Below are 19,406 nucleotides of genomic sequence, written 5' to 3' on the forward strand. Positions count from 1 at the left end.
GATCCAAACAACCAGTCTTATAATGGTAGTGTGAGGAGGGGATAGGATCCAAACAACCAGTCTTATAATGGTAGTGTGAGGATGGGATAGGATCCAAACAACCAGTCTTATAATGGTAGTGTGAGGAGGGGATAGGATCCAAACAACCAGTCTTATAATGGTAGTGTGAGGAGGGGATAGGATCCAAACAACCAGTCTTATAATGGTAGTGTGAGGAGGGGATAGGATCCAAACAACCAGTCTTATAATGGTAGTGTGAGGAGGGGATAGGATCCAAACAACCAGTCTTATAATGGTAGTGTGAGGAGGGGATAGGATCCAAACAACCAGTCTTATAATGGCAGTGTGAGGAGGGGGTAGGATCCAAACAACCAGTCTTATAATGGTAGTGTGAGGATGGGATAGCGGACGGAAGGGGATCAGTGCAACCCTTCAGCCTCTACTAATTAGTCTGTCTTCTCTCCGTTTGTCTAGACACCAATGTAGAGACGTTTTGATGGTGCTAATACAGATGCAGGTGAAATAGGATGTTAACATACTCGAGGGGGGGGTACGGCTAACCATGCGTGCTTAATCAGGACCACTTTTGTATTCCCACAAATGTGACTTGTCTTTTTGTGCAGCAGATTAGACTGTGCTGTGGCTACAGTTGAACTATTCCCTCTGGTGTCCCATCGCCCCACAGCTTGTACCTGATTGAGGAAATTGCATATACGTATATCCATGTATCATTGTGCACAAATGGCTTTAGCCACATATGGGATTCCTGTTTGCACCAGCTTTAATACATATTCATCACCAACATCGCTAAATAAACTATGATGCCGGAAAGATTTAATTTGTTGTTCCTAAATGTCCTCTACTTTTACCTCCTCTCTCTGTCTCTCTGCCTGTCTGTCTGTCTGTCTGTCTGTGGTATAATGCTTAATTTCACCAGTAAAAATACGCCAGAGAAGATAACCCAGCGTATCTTCATGCCCCCCTCCAAACCATTCCTCTGTAATAGCAAGAGTAAAACTGTGTCATCATCCCGCGAGACGTGGTCTGAAAGGTGATAGTCCTATGTATCAAACATCCAATCAGAGATTAGGATTTAGTACACTTTATTTGGGGTTATAAGAATTCCCTGGGCCCAGTTTTTAAACTGTTATCTATCTGGATTTCAGATACGATTAAATGCATAGAAATAGAATGAATAGAACGGGCAAATCATTGACTTGAATGGGAACTCCAGTTCTATTCATTATATTTCTATGCATTTAATACTATCCGAAATCCAGATAGATACATTTAAAACACTGTTTCTCCTCTCTCCTGGGATCATCTTTTTCATACATCTCTATGCCCGTCTCCTCCATGTTGACGTTGGTTTCATGTTGTCAATCCCATGGCCGAGCCAGTGACCACCTGTTCAGTTTCCCTGTCTGGCTCTCTGCTGCTCCCTGCTGTCTGAACGCTGAACTAAATGTCTGTGTGTTTCTTGGTGAATCATTTCCCATTAATGGATGGACATTTCAACCTTATTTTACCAGCTAAATTTACTGAGAACATATTCTCATTTGCAGGTATCGTATAGCTGTGCCTGCAAGCTTTTTGAATATAAGAGAGAGAGCGACTTGGGGCTATTTTTGCACTATTAATGGAGCTGAGAGTCAGTGTTCTGTCTATTGCTGTGTGTCCCCACAGAAGAAGGATGAGATCATATTTCTATGGTTGTCCCATGCCGCTGTGATGTCACGAGACAGACCCAGAAATGTCTGTTCTGAGTAGATAATAACAACTCACAGGCTCCGCCCTCCTACTGTACATCACCACTTCCTACTAGACCTCCACGCTACTGGTCTGACGACTGGTCTGACGACTGGTCTGAACACTGGTCTGAACACTGGTCTGAACACTGGTCTGACGACTGGTCTGAACACTGGTCTGAACACTGGTCTGAATACTGTACCTCCTCCTGGTCTGACTACTGTACCTCCTCCTGGTCTGACTACTCTACCTCCTCCTGGTCTGACTACTGTACCTCCTCCTGGTCTGACTACTGTACCTCCTCCTGGTCTGAATACTGTACCTCCTCCTGGTCTGACTACTGTACCTCCTCCTGGTCTGACTACTCTACCTCCTCCTGGTCTGACTACTCTACCTCCTCCTGGTCTGACTACTGGTCTGAATACTGTACCTCCTCCTGGTCTGACTACTCTACCTCCTCCTGGTCTGACTACTGGTCTGAATACTGTACCTCCTCCTGGTCTGACTAGTGTACCTCCTCCTGGTCTGACTACTGTACCTCCTCCTGGTCTGACTACTGTACCTCCTCCTGGTCTGACTACTCTACCTCCTCCTGGTCTGACTACTGTACCTCCCCCTGGGCTGACTACTGGTCTGAATACTGTACCTCCTCCTGGTCTGACTACTCTACCTCCTCCTGGGCTGACTACTGTACCTCCTCCTGGGCTGACTACTGGTCTGACTACTGTACCTCCTCCTGGTCTGACTACTGTACCTCCTCCTGGTCTGACTACTGTACCTCCTCCTGGTCTGAATACTGTACCTCCTCCTGGTCTGACTACTGTACCTCCTCCTGGTCTGACTACTGGTCTGACTACTGTACCTCCTCCTGGTCTGACTAATGTACCTCCTCCTGATCTGACTACTCTACCTCCTCCTGGTCTGACTACTGTACCTCCTCCTGATCTGACAGTTCATTATCACCTCAGAATGACTGTATGGCAGTACACATCACAACTACGTACAGTCGTGGCCAAAAGTTTTGAGAATGACACAAATATTAATTTTCACAACGTTTGCAGTTTGTATGATGGCAATTTGCATATACTCCAGAATATTATGAAGAGTGATCAGATGAATTGCAATTAATTGCAAAGTCCCTCTTTGCCATGCAAATGAATAGAATCCCCAAAAAACATTTCCACTGCATTTCAGCCCTGCCACAAAAGGACCAGCTGACATGTCAGTGATTCTCTCATTAACACAGGTGTGAGTGTTGATGAGGACAAGGCTGGAGATCACTCTGTCATGCTGATTGAGTTCGAATAACAGACTGGAAGCTTCAAAAGGAGGGTGGTGCTTGGAATCATTGTTCTTCCTCTGTCAACCATGGTTACCTGCAAGGAAACATGTGCCGTCATTATTGCTTTGCACAAAAAGGGCTTCACAGGCAAGGATATTGCTGCCAGTAAGATTGCACCTAAATCAACCATTTATCGGATCATCAAGAACTTCAAGGAGAGCGGTTAAATTGTTGTGAAGAAGACTTCAGGGCGCCCAAGAAAGTCCAGCAAGCGCCAGGACCGTCTCCTAAAGTTGATTCAGATGCGGGATCGGGGCACCACCAGTACAGAGCTTGCTCAGGAATGGCAGCAGGCAGGTGTGAGTGCATCTGCACGCACAGTGAGGGGAAGACTTTTGGAGGATGGTCTGGTGTCAAGAAGGGCAGCAAAGAAGCCACTTCTCTCCAGGAAAAACATCAGGGACAGACTGATAATCTGCAAAAGGTACAGGGATTGGACTGCTGAGGACTGGGGTAAAGTCATTTTCTCTGATGAATCCCGTTTCCGATTGTTTGGGGCATCCGGAAAAAAGCTTGTTTGGAGAAGACAAGGTGAGCGCTACCATCAGTCCTGTGTCATGCCAACAGTAAAGCATCCTGAGACCATTCATGTGTGGGGTTGCTTCTCAGCCAAGGGAGTGGGCTCACTCACAATTCTGCCTAAGAACACAGCCATGAATAAAGAATGGTACCAACACATCCTCCGAGAGCAACTTCTCCCAGCCATCCAGGAACAGTTTGGTGACGAACAATGCCTTTTCCAGCATGATGGAGCACCTTGCCATAGGCAAAAGTGATAACTAAGTGGCTCGGGGAACAAAACATCGATATTTTGGGTCCATGGCCAGGAAACTCCCCAGACCTTAATCCCATTGAGAACTTGTGGTCAATCCTCAAGAGGCGGGTGGACAAACAAAAACCCACAAATTCTGACAAACTCCAAGCATTGATTATGCAAGAATGGGCTGCCATCAGTCGGGATGTGGCCCAGAAGTTAATTGACAGCATGCCAGGGCGGATTACAGAGGTCTTGGAAAAAGAAGGGTCAACACTGCAAATATTGACTCTTTGCATCAACTTCATGTAATTGTCAATAAAAGCCTTTGACACTTATGAAATGCTTGTAATTATCCTTCAGTATTCCATAGTAACAGCTGACAAAAATATCTAAAGACACTGAAGCAGCAAACTTTGTGGAAATTTATATTTGTGTCATTCTCAAAACTTTTGGCCACGACTTTACTTTACCAACCATATATAGGCCATTGAAATGTCACACTGTGAGTCAGACCTGTATGTTGACTAGTCTGAACCAATATGTCTGTTGACTAGTCTGCACCAATATGTCTGTTGACTAGTCTGCACCAATATGTCTGTTGACTAGTCTGCACCAATATGTCTGTTGACTAGTCTGTACCAATATGTCTGTTGACTAGTCTGAACCAATATGTCTGTTGACTAGTCTGAACCAATATGTCTGTTGACTAGTCTGTACCAATATGTCTGTTGACTAGTCTGAACCAATATGTCTGTTGACTAGGCTGCACCAATATGTCTGTTGACTAGTCTGTACCAATATGTCTGTTGACTAGGCTGCACCAATATGTCTGTTGACTAGTCTGCACCAATATGTCTGTTGACTAGGCTGCACCAATATGTCTGTTGACTAGTCTGCACCAATATGTCTGTTGACTAGTCTGTACCAATATGTCTGTTGACTAGTCTGAACCAATATGTCTGTTGACTAGCCTGAACCAATATGTCTGTTGACTAGCCTGCAACAATATACAATATGTCTGTTAACTAGTCTGTACCAATATGTCTGTTGACTAGTCTGCACCAATATGTCTGTTGACTAGTCTGCACCAATATGTCTGTTGACTAGTCTGAACCAATATGTCTGTTGACTAGCCTGCAACAATATACAATATGTCTGTTAACTAGTCTGCACCAATATGTCTGTTGACTAGTCTACACCAATATGTCTGTTGACTAGTCTGCACCAATATGTCTGTTGACTAGTCTGCACCAATATGTCTGTTGACTAGTCTGAACCAATATGTCTGTTGACTAGTCTGCACCAATATACAATATGTCTGTTGACTAGTCTGAACCAATATGTCTGTTGACTAGTCTGCACCAATATACAATATGTCTGTTGACTAGTCTGAACCAATATGTCTGTTGACTAGTCTGCACCAATATGTCTGTTGACTAGTCTGCACCAATATGTCTGTTGACTAGTCTGTACCAATATGTCTGTTGACTAGTCTGAACCAATATGTCTGTTGACTAGTCTGAACCAATATGTCTGTTGACTAGTCTGCACCAATATACAATATGTCTGTTGACTAGTCTGAACCAATATGTCTGTTGACTAGTCTGCACCAATATGTCTGTTGACTAGTCTGCACCAATATGTCTGTTGACTAGTCTGTACCAATATGTCTGTTGACTAGTCTGAACCAATATGTCTGTTGACTAGTCTACACCAATATGTCTGTTGACTAGCCTGCAACAATATACAATATGTCTGTTAACTAGTCTGTACCAATATGTCTGTTGACTAGTCTGCACCAATATGTCTGTTGACTAGTCTGCACCAATATGTCTGTTGACTAGTCTGAACCAATATGTCTGTTGACTAGCCTGCAACAATATACAATATGTCTGTTAACTAGTCTGCACCAATATGTCTGTTGACTAGTCTGCACCAATATGTCTGTTGACTAGTCTGAACCAATATGTCTGTTGACTAGTCTGCACCAATATACAATATGTCTGTTGACTAGTCTGAACCAATATGTCTGTTGACTAGTCTGCACCAATATGTCTGTTGACTAGTCTGAACCAATATGTCTGTTGACTAGTCTGCACCAATATGTCTGTTGACTAGGCTGCACCAATATGTCTGTTGACTAGTCTGCACCAATATGTCTGTTGACTAGTCTGCACCAATATGTCTGTTGACTAGTCTGAACCAATATGTCTGTTGACTAGTCTGCACCAATATGTCTGTTGACTAGGCTGCACCAATATGTCTGTTGACTAGTCTGCACCAATATGTCTGTTGACTAGTCTGTACCAATATGTCTGTTGACTAGTCTGCACCAATATGTCTGTTGACTAGTCTGCACCAATATGTCTGTTGACTAGTCTGCACCAATATGTCTGTTGACTAGGCTGCACCAATATGTCTGTTGACTAGTCTGCACCAATATGTCTGTTGACTAGTCTGCACCAATATGTCTGTTGACTAGGCTGCACCAATATGTCTGTTGACTAGGCTGCACCAATATGTCTGTTGACTAGTCTGCACCAATATGTCTGTTGACTAGTCTGCACCAATATGTCTGTTGACTAGTCTGCACCAATATGTCTGTTGACTAGCCTGCAACAATATACAATATGTCTGTTAACTAGTCTGCACCAATATGTCTGTTGACTAGTCTGCACCAATATGTCTGTTGACTAGGCTGCACCAATATGTCTGTTGACTAGTCTGCACCAATATGTCTGTTGACTAGTCTGCACCAATATGTCTGTTGACTAGGCTGCACCAATATGTCTGTTGACTAGTCTGCACCAATATGTCTGTTGACTAGTCTGCACCAATATGTCTGTTGACTAGTCTGCACCAATATGTCTGTTGACTAGTCTGCACCAATATGTCTGTTAACTAGTCTGCACCAATATGTCTGTTGACTAGTCTGCACCAATATGTCTGTTGACTAGTCTGAACCAATATGTCTGTTGACTAGTCTGCACCAATATGTCTGTTGACTAGTCTGCACCAATATGTCTGTTGACTAGTCTGCACCAATATGTCTGTTGACTAGGCTGCACCAATATGTCTGTTGACTAGTCTGCACCAATATGTCTGTTGACTAGTCTGCACCAATATGTCTGTTAACTAGTCTGCACCAATATGTCTGTTGACTAGTCTGCACTCCAGATCTAACAAAGTGCGTAGCTCAATGTGTAGATAATCTTTCACGTTAATTCAGACTAGCCTACATCCTGCAGTGTAGTCCATTTAGAAAACATATAATAACTTCACTAACAACAACAAAAACAACAATAACCTCATATTGTAAACAACAACCTCATATTGTATACAACAACCTCATATTGTATACAATAACCTCATATTGTATACAGCAACCTCATATTGTATACAGCAACCTCATATTGTATACAATAACCTCATATTGTATACAACAACCTCATATTGTATACAATAACCTCATATTGTATACAATAACCTCATATTGTATACAGCAACCTCATATTGTATACAACAAGCTCATATTGTATACAACAACCTCATATTGTATACAATAACCTCATATTGTATACAACAACCTCATATTGTATACAATAACCTCATATTGTATACAATAACCTCATATTGTATACAGCAACCTCATATTGTATACAACAAGCTCATATTGTATACAACAACCTCATATTGTATACAGCAACCTCATATTGTATACAGCAACCTCATATTGTATACAACAAGCTCATATTGTATACAATAACCTCATATTGTATACAACAACCTCATATTGTATACAACAACCTCATATTGTATACAATAACCTCATACTCAATCATATTCACTTGGTCAAATTCCCTCTGTCAGTCTCTGTAATGGCACTAAAGGCAACAATCAATCACGCTCACTGATAAGTTAAGTTCCAGTCTTGAAAGATGTCTCCTGAATATATATCATATTTTCTACTGAATTCCTATCACATTCTGCAGCTGTATGTACTACTATATTCACAGTTGTCCCAACTGTCAAAAGAACAAAGTATATTTATTGTGTGATCTAGATAACCTCTAGACGCATCATCTCTTAGGGTGCTGCTGTCCCACTCCAGCTCTGAACAAGAGACAGGAGACAAGAGACAGGAGACAAGAGACAGGAGAGGTAAGGCAGTGAGACAGGAGACAGGATAGGCAGTGAGACAGTGAACCCCAGGCTACTGTCTGTCTGAGCCCAGACTGTCTGTCTGTTATAATAATATATAATATCCAAGGCTTCTTACAGTCATGCATGCATTCATTTTGCCTATGGGTGGCCCAGGGAAGCACCATGCTCTACCAACTGAGCCATACAGTTATTGCAACATTCTCCAGCAGAAATTATTTGCTAGCCTGGTCCCAGATCTGTTTGTGCCGTCTTGCCAACTGCTATACATGTTTGACGTGACAATGACCACAGGAGTTGGAATGACAGCACCAATACATCTGAAACCATGCTACATGTGTTTTTCCGAACTCAGAAATCAGTGAGAGGGATCAATTCGGATCTCTATCTCTCTCGGCCACAAGGGGGCAGGAAAGGGATACATTTTTACCTGTGGAGAAGATCTGAGATTTGAAATCTAAATCTGTGTGATTTACTGACAGTACTGATTCGACCAGGGTCAGATTACCGATCAGATCTCCAGGGTCAGATTACCGATCAGATCTCCAGGGTCAGATTACCGACCAGATCTCCAGGGTCAGATTACCGACCAGATCTCCAGGGTCAGATTACCGATCAGATCTCCAGGGTCAGATTACCGATCAGATCTCCAGGGTCAGATTACCGATCAGATCTCCAGGGTCAGATTACCGACCAGATCTCCAGGGGGCAGGTGCGTTCGGGGGTAGTCGCGAAATCCCAGTGGTGGGAAAAGTTACCAATTGTCATACTTGAGCAGAAGTAAAGATACCTTAATAGAAAATGACTCAAGTAAAAGTAAAAGTCACCCAGTAAAATACTACTTCAGTAAAAGTCTAAAAGTATTTGGTTTTAAATATACTTAAGTATCAAAAGTAAATGTATAAATCATTTCAAATTCCTTATATTAAGCAAACCAGAGGGCACCATTTAATAAAAATAAAAAATGTTTTTAACGTATAGCCAGGGGCACACTCCAACCCTCAGACATAATTTACAAACGAAGCATGTGTTTAGTGAGTCCACCAGATCAGAGGCAGTAGGGATGACCAGGGATGTTCTCTGTTTAGTGAGTCCTCCAGATCAGAGGCAGTAGGGATGACCAGGGATGTTCTCTGTTTAGTGAGTCCACCAGATCAGAGGCAGTAGGGATGACCAGGGATGTTCTCTGTTTAGTGAGTCCTCCAGATCAGAGGCAGTAGGGATGACCAGGGATGTTCTCTGTTTAGTGAGTCCTCCAGATCAGAGGCAGTAGGGATGACCAGGGATGTTCTCTGTTTAGTGAGTCCTCCAGATCAGAGGCAGTAAGGATGACCAGGGATGTTCTCTGTTTAGTGAGTCCTCCAGATCAGAGGCAGTAGGGATGACCAGGGATGTTCTCTGTTTAGTGAGTCCTCCAGATCAGAGGCAGTAGGGATGACCAGGGATGTTCTCTGTTTAGTGAGTCCTCCAGATCAGAGGCAGTAGGGATGACCAGGGATGTTCTCTGTTTAGTGAGTCCTCCAGATCAGAGGCAGTAAGGATGACCAGGGATGTTCTCTGTTTAGTGAGTCCTCCAGATCAGAGGCAGTAGGGATGACCAGGGATGTTCTCTGTTTAGTGAGTCCTCCAGATCAGAGGCAGTAGGGATGACCAGGGATGTTCTCTGTTTAGTGAGTCCTCCAGATCAGAGACAGTAGGGATGACCAGGGATGTTCTCTGTTTAGTGAGTCCTCCAGATCAGAGGCAGTAAGGATGACCAGGGATGTTCTCTTGATAACTGTGTGAATTAGGCAATTTTCCTGACCTGCTATGCATTCATTGGGTGTCAGGGAAAATGTATGGAGTAAGATGTCTTGACTGCCCCTGCATGGTCAGAAAGAGAACTGCTCTTTTTCAGAGAATCACAAGGCTCATTTTTGTTTTAATTTACTGAGCAGCAAGAAAATGTTTGCAAAAAAAAGAGTGATGAAGTCAACATCCAACATCTGTACGTCACTACTATGATCCGCTTGAAAAAAATACAAAATACTAGCTAGGAAGAAGGAGATCACAGAGGTTATTTTAATGAGTGGCTACCACCACTGCAAAGAGTTTTGCCTGCAAACTTTGCTTTTGAATCACAACGTTTTGGCATGTCTGCCTCGTGATTGGCTGGGAGAGTTGAAGAGAACCCACCGATGAATTTTTTTTCTTCTTCTCTCTTATCAAAGTTGCAAAAAGATTCTAGCCTGGAGGAAGGTGCCTTCAGGGCCCCAGATGTGGTGGTCCGGCCCTGGATTCGGGCCATTGGAAAATAAACAGACACAACACAAACATCAGAGTGCTACCTTTTAAGTTGGGGAATGTGAGGCCTTTGTCTCAAAAGGAAAATGCCAAAGATTACTCAAAGCTGTCTGACGCTTCACAGAGAATTACTTTTGATCTCAACACATTCGAGTGTGGAAATCAACACAAAAGTGGCTGAAATCTCATAATGTAGGTCTACTGAGTCCCTGAGGCATAACTACTGACACCTGGAGTGAGGTAGAATGGGATGTGGGTTAACCAGGCTGAAATGTTCAGAAAGTGCCCTGATGATGGAAAAAGCCCGCCTCAGCAGTTTGGTACAGTACATTACCTCTTGTTTTCAGAGCTGTTTTATACCCCTGTTGTTTCCACACTGCTTCCTGAAGCAGCAGGCCATGTTATAAAGCAAAAAGCACGTGCTCTCCTTTTGGATGTACAGGTTAATAGGAACTATATCAAAACTGTGTAGGTCAGGAAGACACACACACACACACTGTAAACACACACACACACACTGTAAACACACACACACACACACACACTGCACACACACACACACACACACTGTACACACACACACACACACACACACTGCACACACACACACACACACACACACTGTACACACACACACACACACACACACACACACACACACACACACACACACACACACACACACACACACACACACACACACACACACACACTGTACATACACACAGAGATGTGCACACACACACTGTACACACACACTGTACACACACACTGTACACACACACACACACTGTACACACACACACTGTAAACACACACACACACACACTGCACACACACACACACACACACACTGTGCACACACACACACACACACACACACACACACACACACACTGTACACACACACTGTACACACACTGTACACACACACTGTACACACACACACACACACACACACACACACACACACACACACACACACACACACACACTGTACACACACACAGAGATGTGCACACACACACACACTGTACACACACTGTACACACACTGTACACACACACAAACATTATGTGCATTATGTCCATCACAACAAAGTGGCAGTTTCTGCCACACAAAAAATAAACTTGATTGAAATAAACTTGATTGCTGAGCTTTCCTCTCATCAACATCCAAGCGGATGAAATGAAATACTCACCACATATCAGAGATACAGTTTCCGAGGAGGTGGACAGCCAGGGGAACATCGGTCCAGGGCACATAGGTCCAGGGCACATCGGTCCAGGGCACATCGGTCCAGGGTGTGTGAGAGAGGGAGAGAAAAAGACATGGTCAGACAATTCTAACTCATACACTGTAGCCTAGATATTTGGATATTACACTTACAATACAATGGTGTTATCCTGGGTACCAGTCTGTTTGTGTCATTATGCCACTCCTTGCTGTGCTAAACACGAGTTGACATGAGACCTGGGACCAGAATACAATAACGTTGCACAGTATAATGTACAAGCCAGTACATTCTAGTACAATCTAGTACAATCCAGTACAATCTAGTACAATCCAGTACAATCTAGTACAATCCAGTACAATCTAGTACAATCCAGTACAATCCAGTACAATCTAGTACAATCCAGTACAATCTAGTACAATCCAGTACAATCCAGTACAATCTAGTACAATCCAGTACAATCTAGTACAATCCAGTACAATCTAGTACAATCCAGTACAAGCCAGTACAATATAGTACAATCCAGTACAATCTAGTACAATCCAGTACAATCCAGTACAATCTAGTACAATCTAGTACAATCTAGTACAATCCAGTACAATCTAGTACAATCCAGTACAATCTAGTACAATCCAGTACAATCCAGTACAATCTAGTACAATCCAGTACAATCTAGTACAATCTAGCACAATCGTGTACAATCTAGTACAATCCCATACAATCTAGTACAATCCAGTACAATCTAGTACAATCCAGTACAATCTAGTACAATGATCAGCCAAGCAGGAGTATATCACCATGTTTTTGATGATCAATATTTACTGTAATCCTTTCTATCAACTGGAACATGGTCATCAACAAGAGTGCAGTGTCTCCATCTATACTGACCTAAAGAATCATCCTTAAAGAGTGCAGTGTATCCATCTATACTGACCTAAAGAATCATCCTTAAAGAGTGCAGTGTATCCATCTATACTGACCTAAAGAATCATCCTTAAAGAGTGCAGTGTATCCATCTATACTGACCTAAAGAATCATCCTTAAAGAGTGCAGTGTATCCATCTATACTGACCTAAAGAATCATCCTTAAAGAGTGCAGTGTATCCATCTATACTGACCTAAAGAATCATCCTTAAAGAGTGCAGTGTCTCCATCTATACTGACCTAAAGAATCATCCTTAAAGAGTGCAGTGTATCCATCTATACTGACCTAAAGAATCATCCTTAAAGAGTGCAGTGTATCCATCTATACTGACCTAAAGAATCATCCTTAAAGAGTGCAGTGTATCCATCTATACTGACCTAAAGAATCATCCTTAAAGAGTGCAGTGTATCCATCTATACTGACCTAAACAATCATCCTTAAAGAGTGCAGTGTATCCATCTATACTGACCTAAAGAATCATCCTTAAAGAGTGCAGTGTCTCCATCTATACTGACCTAAAGAATCATCCTTAAAGAGTGCAGTGTATCCATCTACACTGACCTAAAGAATCATCCTTAAAGAGTGCAGTGTATCCATCTATACTGACCTAAAGAATCATCCTTAAAGAGTGCAGTGTCTCCATCTATACTGACCTAAAGAATCATCCTTAAAGAGTGCAGTGTATCCATCTACACTGACCTAAAGAATCATCCTTAAAGAGTGCAGTGTATCCATCTATACTGACCTAAAGAATCATCCTTAAAGAGTGCAGTGTATCCATCTATATAAAAGCATGCTGAAGCTAGCCAAGCATGCTTCCCCTATAAATACTTTATGTAACTTACTGGAATACCACGAGGGAGATGATACAAAGATCTTAAACTGCCATGCGGAATTTATTTTCTCTTTTGAATGTATTATTCCCCTTCGTCATCGCTGTTGTAATCTAACCCGAATGGTGTCTTCAAATTAGACTGAATGGTATCTCCAAACGGAACCCTGTTTCCTAAAAGGTAATAGGATGCCATTTAGGATGAAGCCCGTCATTAACTATCCAAATACTACACTGAGAGGGTTTACATGGATTACAAGAAGAGAAGATCCGTGGTCTTAATGAGGAAGTCCTGCTCTGAACCACAGGAGTCAGTAGTCCTAACTCATTAATGGAGCTAACTTCAAACTGACTCTTCAGGGTGCAGGAAAAGAGCTGCTCTGACTCTATAAATACTTGAACTTGGCTATCGTCCCAAATAGCACCCTATTCCCTATCATAATGCACTACTTTTGAACAGGGCCCCATAGGCTCTGGTCAAAAGTAGTGCACTATTTAGGGAATAGAGTTCAATTTAGGATGCAACCTTGTTCTTATGGGCCGCACAGAGCCCCAGTGCTCAATATTTAATGTACTCAGGAATGGAATATAATTCCTATTAAGTTAAGGACAGATGGCTCATGTTTCATGTCAGTGGGCAAATCTTCTTACTGTCTCTTCTCCTGTCTCAGCAGTTCCTTCCACACTTAGTTCTGTTTATTTCACTAAGGATGTTTACCAAATGGCACATTATTCCCTATATAGTGCACTAGGGCCCATGGGGCTCTGGTCAAAAGTAGTGCACTATGTAGGAAATTGGGTGCGATTTGGGACACAACCTAAAAGTCCTCTCCAGCTGTTAATAATTGAAAATAGACCATGGTGTATGTGATGTTTCCATGAGGGTGTGAGAACAATGAGAGAGGGAGATCTCTCTCTCTCCCTCTCTCTCTCTCTCTCTCCCTCTCTCTCTCTCTCTCTCTCTCTCTCTCTCTCTCTCTCTCTCTCTCTCTTTCTCTCTCTCTCTCTCTGTCTCTCTTTCTCTCTCTCTCTCTCTCTCTCTCTCTCTCTCTCTCTCTCTCTCTCTCTCTCTCTCTCTCTCTCTCTCTCTCTCTCACACACTCACTCTGCCACTCTCAACTCAATTTCAATCTAAGGGCTATATTGGCATAGGAAACCTATGTTTACATTGCCAAAGCAAGTGAACTAGATAATAAACAAAAGTGAAATAAACAATAAAAAATGAACAGTAAACACTACACTCACAAAAGTTCCAAAATAATAAAGTCATGTCAAATGTCATAATATGTCTACATACAGTGTTGTAACGATGTGCAAACAGTTCAAGTACAAAAGGGAAAATAAATAAACATAAATATGGGTTGTATTTACAATGGTGTTTGTTCTTCACTGGTTGACCTTTTCTTGTGGCAACAGGTTACAAATCTTGCTGCTGTGATTGCACTTCACCCAATAGATATGGGAGTTTATAAAAATTGGATTTGTTTTCACATTCTTTGTGGGTCTACGTAATCTGAGGTAAATATGTGTCTCTAATATGGTCATTATGTCCATTTTAGAGACACATATTTCCCTCAGATTACAGAGACCCACAAAGAATTCGAAAAAACAAATCAAATTTTGCTAAACTCCCATAGAGGAAGTTGACATCACAAAACGGTGATGTTTTGGTTGTACTGGTACTGAGGCATCAATAGGATGCAGAAATCACGTGATCAGCTTCCAGATTGCTGTTAGTGATCTACTTAAGGTAGGACTAGGTACAATGATAAAGTGTACGGAAGCTGACGTCTTGAGTGAGTCTTTTCCTAATTAACTTTTATCTTGATTTTCAGGTCAGATGTGTGAGGTTTTGTCTCTAGATGGTAAACAGCTGATTTTCAGAATTTACTTTTCATAGCACCCGAACACACAAAGGTCATCTGTTCTCAGTGACAACATGTTTGGGACAACTTCTCTCTAACTGTTACAAAAACATGCATGTGTAGGCCTGCCTAACATAATAGGGGGTATTCATGATTAGCCATGGTTATGTTACGAGCTTAAACAATTTGAGTGTATTACCTGTTTACAAGGAAATAGGCTACTATAATAACATGATTGACAGGTATGACAGACAGGTAAGCATGTGTTAATCATACTTTTTCAGTTCGTTGAGTAGACAATAAATTATGTGGCCTAAAACGAGGCAAACAAAAGCTCCCGAACCCACCTCCGAGTTCTCAGACGAGCGGAAGAGCCTCTGTCTGCCGAAATAGGAGAGTAGACGCTGGCTGAGGATAAGGGCGTGGATGAGAGTCGTAATTTCTCGGCACTGTCAGCCTACCCTACATTGGGCCACTGAAGTGCGTCCTCCCTCCCTTCCGCGTCCGCCGCAAGGGTAATACGCGAGTGGATCACCAACAAACAGTTTGCCGATGTCACCGACTGACGCGAGAGAGGTGGGGTGAGATGCTGGCATTCCCAGAAACAGACGGCCTTGGAACCGCGGCAACCAGCAACTGTATCTATGCAGCAGACAGCACAAATAATAGACCAATGAGTCTTAACGTTCCCTCACGCCGGCGGTGTGTAGATAAAATATAACAGGAACTTTAAACCAATGCGGAGTAATAGCCTATACTTTTGGTCCATAGTAGACCTATCATAGATTCCATCCACACGACTGAAGCATCCTCAGTCAAATGCGCTTTATTAACATAGGCTACATCACACCTCCACTGTGCTGGTTATTTATCTCGCATGGCCCTCATAATATGATATATAATAATAATAAGGTGGCTGCTTATATTTGTCCTATCTCATACATGTACAAGTTTGTTTATAAGCATCTGTGAAATGGAAATGTGGTGTTTGTTTATCCCAACGCCCTCAGAGAGGGGCTCAGCCATTATCAACTGCAACCCCGAAGCAATTAGGCTTAAGTGCTTTGCTCAATGGTACAACGACAGTGTTCACCTTGTCGACTCGTGGATTCGAACAAGCGACTTTTCGGTTAGTGGCCCAACGTTCTAACCGCCGGGAACTCTGAACCGGATGACAGCTGTCACAACCATAGCATGAAAGCCAAAGGCGCGCGCGCTACCGTGCCAGTGGTGGCTAATCCACTTGAAATCTTCTTCACTACGATTTATTTAGCTCCCATGCACTAGTCCACCTGACTACTTACCCTACCTAGGCTTGCCTAGCCTATACTCTCATCGGTAACTGACAATTCTAGAACAAACTAGGAGGAAAGGAAAGAGGACCGACTCAGTGTCCGACTGACGTATGACAAAACAAACCCCATAAAATGACAGTGAAATAGTCAGCACAGAGCACATGAAAACATAGCCCTCTAAAATGTGTTCCCCGAGATAACTAGTATATCATTTTGCTAATTTCTATACCCACTGCACCACAGCATTGAATTACACGATAAAATGGACTAACGTTGGCCAGACGTTAGTCCATACATTCACAAATGAGACAGTTCCAGAAATAGACGAAACGTGCCGTTGACAACGTTTTCGATATAATGGGTTTACCTGGGAGGATGACAGCGCGTTGTCTTCGATTCCTTCTTATTATATGTCTGTGTAATTTACTAATTTGTGCAGTAGGGGGCTTCTATTCATTTTGCCTTTCTCACCAACACAGCAGCATTCCTCCGTCAAAAAAAACGTCACTGTGGAGTTGTGATTGTAGCGTACTGTCGGGGCTCGCGACATCCATTTACCCGCCTCTGGAAGATGGTGATTGGAGCAAAGCGCGTCTTCTCAGCCAGGTACTGTGACGTCGTATGGATAATGTTATGCACGAGCAACGGACTGGGATTAGTGACTGACAACAACCACTGATCGGGGTTATTTTTGTTGTTGTTTTTTGTTCAGTAGTATAAATTTGCAATATTTTTTTTACCCAGAAGTGTTTTTGTGTGTAGCCAGCGCAGACCCTAAACTACAGCAGCGCTTGTCTATGCATCCAACTGACCATGTGCTGAAGTTGCTACACTGACATCAGAGGTCAAATCAAATCAAACTTTATTTGTCACATGCGCCGAATAATAACAAGTGTCGACCTTACCGTGAAATGTTTACAAGTCCTTAACCAACAGTGCAGTTCAAGAAGAGTTAAGAAAATATTTACCAAAGAAACTAAAGTAAAATAATAATAAAAAGTAACACAATAACATAACAATAACGAGGCTATATACAGGGGGTACCGGTACCGAGTCAGTGTGCAGGGGTACAGGTTAGAGGTAATGTGTACATGTAGGTAGGGGTGAAGTGACTATGCATAGATAATAAACAGAGAGTAGCAGCAGTGTACAAAACAAATGGGGGGGGGGGGGGGGGGGGGGGGGGGTCAATGTAATAGTCTGGTGACCATTTGATTAATTGTTCAGCAGTTTTATGGCTTGAGGGTAGAAGCTGTTAAGGGGCCTTTTGGTCCTAGATTTAGCGCTCTGGTACTGCTTGCCGTGCTGTAACAGGTGAGATGCACTTTGGGGGAAAAGGTCAAGGGATGGCAGGAGATCTTGACCTCTAGGCTGAATAAATATTCATTTATACATTTACATTTTATCAGACACTCTTATCCAGAGCAACTTATAGGTTAAGTGCCTTTGCTCAAGGGCACATCTACACATTTGTTCACCTAGTCGGCTCAGGGATTCAAGCCAGCGACCTTTCGCTTACTTGCCCAATCCTCTTAACCGGTCTGCCATATTCATGGTAATCAATAATATTCCAGAGGCACCCAATTAAAATATCGCTTACACTTTATCACATTGTCTTTGAATGTAGGATAGGAAAGTAGACTATGCATTTTACTCACAAATCTGTGGAGGTGGATTGGGCTTTCAGGTGAGAGGTCAGTGAAAATCTGTGGAGGTGGATTGGGCTTTCAGGTGAAAGGTCAGTGAAAATCTGTGGAGGTGGATTGGGCTTTCAGGTGAAAGGTCAGTGAAAATCTGTGGAGGTGGATTGGGCTTTCAGGTGAGAGGTCAGTGAGCGGTCAGGTCCTCTCATTGGAGCACATTGGCAGAGGAAACTAAACATGACAGACTTCCTAAATGCATAGTTTGTGTTGACTCTGTGTGTGCTGGTCAGTCATTCAACAGCCTGCTCTTCCTCTAGGCCGCTGGTGGAATTCACTCGGCATTTACTGTGAACAAAGATATTTTTTTTTTAAATAAATTTAAGCTCAGTCTTTTAGCTTATTTTTTTTGGGGGGGGGGGGGTTTCGTTCCAGTTTTCAAGCTCTGTCCTCTTTTGCTATGCTTTTTGCAGGTTGCCATGACATATTTGGGGATTAATTTGAGAACGCCCACACATCCGCCTACGGGATGGATACGCTCTCTGTCGTGTTGCTAAAGTGGATCTCTTTATAACTCTACGTAGCAATTTACAGCTAAATAATAATTCCATTCACAACTATCCCTGTTCTAATACTCACCCACAGATAACTGCTCATAGGCTGAATACCAAAATGGCACACTATCCCCATATATAGTGCACTACTTTTGACCAGAGCCCTATTCCCTATACAGTATAGTGCACTACTTTTGACCAGGGCCCTATTAGCCCTGGTCAAAAGTAGTGCACTATATAGGGTATAGGGTGCCATTTGGGACATATTTCATCATATTGAAATCAAAGTGTATGCCACCTACCTACAATACAGCAGCACCAGCTCCATTAATACAAACAGAAACAGTAGCTACATTGTCCTTCCTACACAGCAGCACCAGCTACTATAAATACATTTCATTACAAAACAAATATGGGCTCCAGTTCAGCTCATAATACTATCATATTACTATTACTATAATTTCAGAATGGTGAACTGATCTCAAATTAAATGGGAGAATGCACATGATTTGAAGCGAGTAATTGCTTTGTTCTCAGTTACCTAATTCCCCATACCTTCTATTTCTGCCAGGGTGGATTCTGAGGTTCAGGTGCATGTAAGGCACGTGTGATCCCCTTGTGTGTGTGTGTGTGTGTGTGTGTTTTGGTGAAATGACACATGTACGCAGAAAAGATATGAAATATTTAAAGCAAACACCCAAAACATCATTCCTTCCCATGAACACTAGTTCCTGGTTCCTACTCCTTGACATCCCGTTTTCTGCAAATG

The sequence above is a fragment of the Salvelinus namaycush genome, chromosome 32, assembly GCF_016432855.1.
Source record: "Salvelinus namaycush isolate Seneca chromosome 32, SaNama_1.0, whole genome shotgun sequence".
NCBI classification, from domain to species: domain Eukaryota; kingdom Metazoa; phylum Chordata; class Actinopteri; order Salmoniformes; family Salmonidae; genus Salvelinus; species Salvelinus namaycush.